We start from the raw sequence: 9,878 nt of genomic DNA, 5'->3' as shown, positions 1-9,878 counted from the left end.
CACAGCAGCTGAGCCTGGAGAGGAATACAGCCCCAGGAAGAAAGGAACCCAAGAAACCTGAACTCTTGGCAGATGTTGGCAGCCATCTTGCCCCAACACATGGCAATAGACTAGGTGAGGGAAGTAACTTATACTTTATGGCCTGGTAACTGTAATCTTCTATCCCAAATAAATACCCTTTATAAAAGCCAACAGTTTTCTGGTATTTTGCATCAGCACCCCTTTGGCTGACTAATACACCCCTCAATAACATTTTATGTATGGAAGGAACATTTATTACAATTGCTGCACAAATACTGAAACATAGCTACTAACCATTGTCAATGTTCACATTATGGTTTATATCTTAGACTATATCATTTTATAAAATCTGATAAAATTTAACGTGGCCTATAGCCATCATTGCAAGATCATGCAGAACATTTCCATCATCTCCAAAATGCCCCCTGTTCCATCTATTTTACTTCAGACCCATGGTGACTACATTCTCAAACAGAGGGAAAGGAGTCACTTGAGAGCATCAGTGGTGCCTAATAGGGAAGGACAGAGCAGTGTGTCAAGTCCTCAGTGAAGGTGCAAGTAACTATGAACCTTGTCCTTCAAGGAGTGAAGCCTGGGAGTCACCATGGGCCTGAAGGGGAGGGGGAGGGAAGAATAAAATAGATGGAACAGGGGGCATTTTGCAAAGCTGTTAGCACCAACAAAATATGAAGTATGAAGTCAGAATTACGAGGGCCCCTTCTGACATCATTATTTTCATTTTTCATATTTCTTCTCTTACAAACTACTGCCTGGATGTCAGTAATTCTACCTCTTCATCCTGCAGTCCTTGTGTTGACACTTGGTCATCTCCACTGACCTCAGTCCCAAAGGCCATGGTGACAGGAATTGGGAATAAAGGTCATCCCCAGAACAACAGCCAGCACTGAGTCCAGGAAGTCCTCTGGCCCTCCTTGTTTCAGTTGCTTCTGTGGAAATGGGATAACTGGATAGAAAAAAGAGAGTAAATCCAGGCACATGTCCTGCTCTCCTTGTTGTGTAGGCTCTCACTGTTGCTTACCCCTTAGCACCTCTGCATCGTGGATGGGAAGTTTGTCCCTGCTCCTCTGTCTGAGGCTGTCCAGGTTGGTAAAACATCCCTACTGTAGAGGGTGCCTTGCAACACACTTTGCTTAACAGAGTTATCCAGTTCTCCAATGGTGTTCCTCTCTCATTTTTTTGGATATGGATATCCAGTTCTCCAAGCACCATTTGTTGAAGAGGCCATTCTCTCCCACTTAGTGGGCTTGGTGCTTTTTCAAATATCAGATGACTGTATATGTATATGGAAGGATCTATATCAGAATCTTTATTTGATTCCATTGGTCAGTATGTCGATCCTTGTACCACTACCATGCACTTTTGACCACTGTAGTTTTGTAGTATTTGTTTTAAAGTCAGGTAGAAAAAATAAAATAAAATAAAAATAAAGTCAGATAGTGTGATTCTTCCAATTTCATTTTTCTTTTTCAGTATGTTTTTTGCTATTTCGGACCCCTTGCCCTTCCAAATAAATTTCATTGTTAGTTCTTCCAGTTGAGTAAAAAATGCTGTGTTGATTTTTATTGGGATTCCTTTAAATCTGTATCTCAGTTTCCAGAGGCTAGACATCTTAATGATGTGGGCACTGGCTCATTGCCTGGGCACTTGCACAGGCACTGGCTCACTGTGTGGGCACTTGTGTTCCCCTTGTGTGCAGTTGTGCCCACCAGCTCACCATGTGGGCTCTGGCTCACCACATGGGCACACTTTCTCTTCTTCTTCACCAGGAGGCCCCAGGGATCAAACCCAGTTCCTCCCATATGGTAGGTGGAATCTCTATCACTTGAGCCACATGCACTTCTCTAGTTTTCCTTTCTTGTGGTGTCTTTGTTTGACTTTAGTATTAGGGTCATGTTGGCATCAAAGAATGAGGCAATGTTCCTTCCACTTTTTGGGGGGAAGAGTTTAAGCAGGATTGATATTAGTTCTTTCTGGAATGTTTGGTAGAATTCACCTGTAAAGCCATCTGGTCCTGGGCTCTTCTTAGTTGATAGGTTTTTGATGACTGATTCTATCTCACTACTTGTGATTCATCTGTTCAGCTCATCAATTTCTTCTTTTGTTAATGTAGGCTGCTTGTGTGTTTCTACGAATTTCCTCTAAATTATCCATCATGTTGGCATGTAATTTTTCAAAGTACCCTCTTATGATACTCCTTATTTCTCTGGGTCAGTGGTGATATCCCCTTCCTCATTTCTTATTTTATGTATTTGCATCTTCTCTCTCTTTTTCTTAGTTAGCCTTTCTTGGGGGTTGTCAATTTTATTGATCTTCTCGAAGAACCAGTTTTGTTTATTTTTTCTACTGCTTATTTTTTATTTCATGTTGTTCTGCTCTAATCTTTGTTATTTTTTTCTTTCTACTTCCTTTGAGATTAGTTTGTTGTTCTTTTTCTCATTCCTCAGGTATGCAGTTAGGTCTTTGATTTTAGCTCTTTCTTCTTTTTTGATATTTGCATTTATGACTATGAATTTCCCTCTCACTACTGTTTCGGCTGAGTCCCAAAGGTTTTGATATGTTGTGATGTCATTTTCTTTCATTTCAAGGTAGTTACAGATTTCTTTTGTGATTTCCTCCTTGGCCCACTGTGTTGTCTAAGAGTGTGTTTTTTACTTCCACATCTTTGTGCCTAATCTGGTTCTTTGGCCCTTATTGATTTCCAGCTTCATTCCATTGTAGTCAGAGAAATTACTTTGTATAACTTCAATCTTTCTGAATTTCATTGAGAGTCGTGTGGCCTAGCATGTTGTCTATCCTGGAGAATGATTCATGTGCACTCGAGAAGACTGTATATCCCACTGTATTGGGGTTTACTGTTCTGTATATGTCTACTAGGTCCAGCTCCTCTAATGTATTATTCAAAGTCTTTGCATCTTTATTGATTCTCTGTCTAGATGTTCTGTCTAATGGTGATAATGGTGTATTAAAGCCCCACACTATAATTGTAGTGGCATGTTCTTCTCCACGTAGCTTTTCCAGTGTTTGCCTCTTATATTTTGAGGTGCCCTGGCTAGGTGCATAAATGTTTATGATTGTTCTTTCTTCTTGAAATATTACCCCTTTTATTAATATGTATAGTGTCCCTCTTTCTCTCTTACAATAGTTTTGCATTAAAAGTCTATTTTGTCTGTTAGTAGTATAGCTACTCCTGCTCTTTTTTGGTTATTGTTTGCATGTAAAATTGTTCTCCACCCATTCACTTTCTGCCTTCTTGAATCCTTGGGTACAAGGTTGGTTTCTGTAGACAGCATATAGATAGGTCATATTTCCTTATCCATTCTGCCAGCCTGTGTTCTTGACTGGGTAGTTTAGTCCATTAACATTCAATGTTATTATTGTCATGGAAATTCTAAGATTAGCCATACTTTATTTGGGTTTATGTATGTCATATATTCTTTTTATTACTCTTTTTTCTTTTTAGTTGTTCTTACACTCTCCTCCAATTTTCTCCTTCTGTTTTTCCTTTCAACTTTCAGAACCCCCTTTAGTATTTCTTGAAGTGCAGGTTTCTTACTAACATAATCTCTAATTTCTGTTTGTCTGTGAACATTTTTAACTCTCCCTCATTTTTGCATGCCAGTTTTTCTGGAATGGGAATTCTTGGCTGGAAGTTTTTTTCTTTCAGCACCTTATCTATGTCATACCACTGCATTCTTGCCCCCATTGTTCCATATGAGAAATCAGCCCTGAATCTTATTGAGCTTCCCTTGTATGTGATGGTTCTCTTTCCTCTTGCTGTTTTCAGTATTCCCTCTTTGTCTTTAGCATTGGCCAGTTTGACAAGTATATGTCTTAGAGTAGGTCTGTTGGAATTTATACTGTTTGGGGTATGCTGCACTTCTTGGCTATGGACATCCACCACCTTCAATAGGTTTGGGAAGTTTTCAGCCATTATTTCCTCCAGATCCTGCTGATCTGTTTCCCTTCTTTTCTCCCTCTGCGATGCCTGTAATACATATGTTTATGCGTTTCAAGTCCCTGAGTCCCTCCTGGATTTTTTCTGTCTTTTTATCTATCTTTTCTATTGTCTGTTTGATTTCAGATGTACTGTTTTCCACATCACTAATTCTTTCCTCTGCCTGTTTAAATCTGCTTTTGTTTGCTTCATTGTATTTTTGACTTCTTGAAGTGTACCATTCATCACCATCATATCCATTATCTTTTTTGTACATTTACAATTTTCAGTCTGTTCTCCCAATGTATTCTTTTTTAAAGATTTAATTTTTATTTATTTCTCTCCCCTTCCCCCCCCCATTGTCTGTTCTCTGTGTCCATTCCCTGTGTGTTCTTCTTTGTCCATTTGCATTCTTATCAGCAGCACTGGGAATCTGTCTCTCTTTTTGTTGCATCAATTTGTATCTCTTTTGTTGCATCACCTTGCTGCTTCAGCTCTCCATGTTTGCAGTGCCACTCCTGGGCAGACTGCACTTTTTTTCATGTAGGGAAGCTCTCGTTGCAGGTTGCATTCCTTGCATGTGGGGCTCCCCTGTGTGGGGGACACCCCTCTATGGCATGGCACTCCTTATGCACATTAGCACTGCGCTTGGGCCAGCTCACCACATGGGTCAGGCCTTGGGTTTGAACCCTGGATCTCCCATGTGGTAGGTGGACTCTCTATCAGTTGAGCCAAATCTGCTTCCCATTCCAGTGTATTCTTAATATCCTTAATATCTTCCTTCATATCATTAAGTTGATTCATGGTATTTGTTTGGACAGCTCTGAGTAATTGTTCTATGTTCTGCATCTCCTCTTGGTTTTTAGTTTGTTCATTGGACTGTGCTCTGATTTCTTGTTTCTTGGTATGGCTTTACTTTTTTTTTTTTTTTTTTTTTTTAAAGATTTATTTATTTATTTAATTTCCCCCCCTCCCCTGGTTGTCTGTTCTTGGTGTCTATTTGCTGCGTCTTGTTTCTTTGTCCGCTTCTGTTGTTGTCAGCGGCACGGGAAGTGTGGGCGGCGCCATTCCTGGGCAGGCTGCACTTTATTTCACGCTGGGCGGCTTTCCTCACGGGCGCACTCCTTGCGCGTGGGGCTCCCCCACGCGGGGGACACCCTTGCGTGGCACGGCACTCCTTGCGTGCATCAGCACTGCGCATGGCCAGCTCCACACGGGTCAAGGAGGCCCGGGGTTTGAACAGCGGACCTCCCATGTGGTAGACGGACGCCCTAACCACTGGGCCAAAGTCCGTTTCCCATGGCTTTACTTTTTTATGGTATCTAGTAATCTGTTTATCTCCATGTGTTAATTCAGTTGGTTGACTTCTCTGTCTGCTCTTCGGTTTTATTTTGTTGTTTTTGAGTATGGTAAGGTTTCATTCCTCTTATTCCATTTCCTTGCTGCTGTCTATGTTTCCTTGAATAAAATGTTAGTTACAGAGATATAGGTAGAGATAGGAAGAGAAAATGCATAATAGTAGTGATAATGGTAAAAGGTAGAGAGTGGCCATACTTATGTAGGCAATTGAATAATTAACCCGAGTAAGAAGTACAGAAGAATAAGATTAGAAAAGTGGAATAGAAACAATAAGACATGAAACAGAACAGAGAAAAATATAGAATAAATTAGAAGTCCAGAATGATGAGAAGAGGGGAACAGAAAAATTAGAAGAGAGAAGGAAGCAGGGAAAAAAAAGGTAAAATGAAAGAGAATAAAACATGAAGAAAGTAGGAGAGAGAGAGAAATGAGTACAAGAAAAATTGAACACCAAGCCCAAAGAGGTGGAATGAAAGAACAGCAAGAGAAAACAGAAAATATAAGGATGAAGGAGGGAGAAGATATAGCATAGATAGAGAAAATTGGGAAACAAAAGAAAGAGAAAAAACTAACAAATAGATCTTGTATATGCTTCCCTACACTGCTTTCCAAAGTCTTTATGGTCTTGGCTCATATTTATGTCTTTGATCCATCTTGAGTTGATTTTTGTATAAGGTGTGAGATGGTAATCCTCTTTCATTCTTTTACATTTGGATATCCAGTTCTCCAGGCACCATTTGTTGAATAGACCGTTCTCTCCAGGTTGAGAGAGTTTGGTGGCTTTACTGAATATTATATGGCTATATATATGAGGATCTATATCAGAACTCTCAATTCGGTTCCATTGGTCTGTGTGTCTCTCCTTGTGCCAATACCATGCTGTTTTCACTACTGTAGCTTTGTGGTATGTTTTCAAATCAGGTAGTGTGATTCCTCCAATTTCATTTTTCTTTTTCAATATGTCTTTGGCTATTCGGTGCCTCTTTCCTTTCCAAATAAATTTCATAGTTAGTTTTTCTAGTTCCTTAAAGAATGCTGTGTTGATTTTTATTGGGATTGCAGTGAATATGTAGATCAATTTTGGTAGGATAGACATCTTAATAATATTTAGTCTTCCTATCCATGAACAGGGAATATTCTTCCATTTATTTAGGTCATCTTTGATTTCCTTGAACAGTCTTGTGTAGTTCTCTGTGTGTAAGATTTTTACATCTTTAGTTAAATTTATTCCTAGGTATTTGATTTTTTTATTTACTATTGTAAATGGTATTTGTTTCTTGATTTCCTCCTGAGCTTGCTCACTATTGGTGTACAGAAATGCTACTGATTTTTGAGCATTGGTCTTATAACCTGCTACTTTACTAAACTCATTTATGAGTTCTAGAAGCTTTGTTGTAGACCTCTCAGGGTTTTCTATGTATAGGATCATGTCATCTGCAAATAATGAAATTTTGACTTCTTCCTTTCCAATTTGAATGCCTTTTATATCAGGTTCTTGCCTCAGTGCTCGAGTAAGTACTTCTAAGACAATGTTAAATAGATGGGGAGAGAGTGGGCATCCTTGTCTTGTTCCTGATCTTAGAGGGAAGGATTTTAGGATTTCACACCATGGAGCTGAGAGTGCTTACAACTGAAAGCAGGAGGATTGCATCCAGCATCTATGTGGATTCTAAGCCCCCTCTTGATATAGATGTGGAGTGGACACAACCAATCCAAGATCCACAGGATGGAGGAATAGAATATGGATTAGAGTAGACTTACTGATATTCTATTCTATTCATGAACTATTGTGATTAGTAATAGGAAAAAATGTGGCATTGGTGTGGAGAAAGTGGCCATGGTGGCTGCTGGGTGTGGGGAATGGGAGGAAGAGATGAGATATGGAGGCATTTTCGGGACTTGGAGTTGTCCTGGGTGGCCCTGCAGAGACAATTACCAGACATTGTAGGCCCTCCCATGGCCCACTGGATAGAATGTGGGAGAGTGTGAGCTATGATGTGGACCATTGGCCATGAGGTGCAGCGATGCTGAGAGCTGTATTCACCAAATGCAATGAATGTCTCATGATGATGAAGGAGAATGTTGCTATGGGGAGAGTAGTGGGGTGAGGGAGGTGGGGGGTATATGGGGACAAAAAAACAAATAAACAAAGGAAGGGGTGATACAGCAACAAGAAATCAAGATAGCAGCTACACATTTTGTTGTTGTTTCTTTTTAAAGAAAAAGAGGAAGAAGGCTGGAAAAGAATTAAAAAGGCAAGATAAACATGAAAAGCAGCCTTTCTCTTGGACCCCTAGTGATTTTCTTAGGCTGTTGTGATTCAACAATTACCTTGCAGCCTATTCTCTGTAGGCTTTAAGCCAGGTTTTAGTGAGTAAAATAAGGAAAATAAAAAAGGAACCTTTTTTTAAAAATAAGAGATCCAATGAAAACTAGTACAAAGAGGATGTCAATATGTTCCCTGTCATTAAGTTTCACTGACTGCCTGTTAACCTTGTATCACTTCTCAGAGAGGAACCAAGGCTTGAACCAGGGACCTTGCCTGTTCTAGGCTGGAGCTCCTCCACCGAGCTAATACACCTTCTTAGATTAGCCAGCCTTTTCAGAAATCTATCAGCCCCTATTATCTGTTACCTCCTTGTTATCCCTGCCTCCTTTCTGATATAAATCCTCTCTGTACGGAGGCTGCTGGGCATGGCCACCTGCCTGAGATCATCCTTCCTATCCCTGTCACATCAGGATCCCTTCTGACACCCAAGAGGTGCTGGGCTGGCTAAAATACCCACAAGGAGACCACTCTCCACCAGCTCAGACCCCTTCTCCCATGGAAGTTGCTGCCACTGTCTTTTTGGAGAAAGAAGCCAGCAGCTCCACTTAGGCTGTTTGTTCTAAGGGCAGGGTCTAAGTGCCTCTTCCAACCACAGGTGGGAGAAACTCAAGATTGCCAGTTTCCTTTTTTTTTCAACCCCTACCTAGGTGGCCCAGACCACACACCCCCAGTCTATATATATCTTGAGGTGCTGGCAGGAAGGAAGAAGTCTTCTCCTCTTTGTCAGATACCATTGCCAGGAGCTCTACCCTCACCTGATTCCCCAGAGATGAGGGAGGGGAGACCTTCTCACGGTCGGGGCCGGGGGGATCAATTAATCACAGTTTGCTGTTTTGACTTCCTCCTCTCTGTCTGCCTGTCCTGTTAGTTGTGAAGCAATGTCCTGGGTGCTGTGCCCCAAAACGGGTCACCAAGGCAGCCCTAGATTCCTTCTCAGTTGTTTTAGTAACAACTTAGCATTATCTGTTTACCCCATTAGCCATGTTCACACAGAGGTAAATACTTTTATTCACAACGTGTATATTCAAACATTTTCAGGTGCAAGTAGAAAAACACAAATCAAAAGACCTTAGCAAAAAAAATAGAAAAAAGTTATTCACTTGTATATCCATTCATATTTAAATACTGTTTTTCCCTAAAGGCTAATGATGTTGAATATCTTTTCATATTCTTATGTATCTTCTTTAGAGAAATGTTTATTGTAGCCTTTTACCCATTTCATAATTGGATCATAATTGGATTTCTTAAATATATTCTTTTATTTTTAAGATGTATTCATTTCTTTATTTCTCCCCCACCCCCCTTATTGTTTTTGTCCTTGCTCTTTGCTTTCTGTGCTCTTTGCTGTGTGTTCTTCTGTGTCTGCTTGTCTTCTGTTTAGGTGGCACTGGAAACTGATCCTGGGACCTTCTGGAGTAGAAGAGAGGCACTCAATCTTTTGCACTTCCTCAGCTCCCTGGTCTGCTGATCTCTTATTGTCTCTCCTCTGTGTCTGTTTATATTGCATCATCTTGCTGTGCTAGCTCTCCACATGGGCCAGCTCTCCACATGGGCTAGCACTCCTGCTCAGGCCAGGACTCCTGCATGGGCCAGCACTCCGCTTGGATCAGCATTCCACATGGGCCAGGACTCTGCTTGGGCCAGTTCTCCACTCAGGCCAGCTCGCCTTCGCCATGAGTCCCTGGGAATTGAACCTTGGACCTCCTATGTGGTAGATGAGAACCAAATTGCTTGAGCCACATCCACTTCCCTATATATTCTTTATATTAAACCCTTATCAATATATAGTTTCCAAATATTTTCTCGCATTCTGTAGGTTGTCTTTTTACTTTCATGATAAAGTCCTTTTATGCACAAAGATTTTGATTTTTATGAGGTCCCATTTATCTATAATTTTTGTTTTGTTGCTTATGCTTTGGGTGTTAAGTGTAAGAGAACAATGCCTAATACAGGCCCTGAAGATGCTTCTGTATATTTTCTTCTAGGATTTTTATACTTCTGGTTCTTTAGCCTTTGATCCATTTTGAGTTTATTGGTGTACATGATGTGAGCTAGGGGTCTATTTTCATCTTTTTCATATGGACATCCAGTTTTCACAACACCATTTGTTTAAGTGACTATTCTTTCCTCCATTGTGTAGATTGGCACTTTGGAAAAAATCAGTTGGCCATAAATGTGGGGGTTTATTTCTGAATTCTTGGATTGGTTCCTTTA

This window comes from Dasypus novemcinctus, chromosome 15 (assembly GCF_030445035.2).
Source record: "Dasypus novemcinctus isolate mDasNov1 chromosome 15, mDasNov1.1.hap2, whole genome shotgun sequence".
NCBI classification, from domain to species: Eukaryota; Metazoa; Chordata; class Mammalia; order Cingulata; family Dasypodidae; genus Dasypus; species Dasypus novemcinctus.
Note: the sequence above shows the minus strand (reverse complement) of the source record.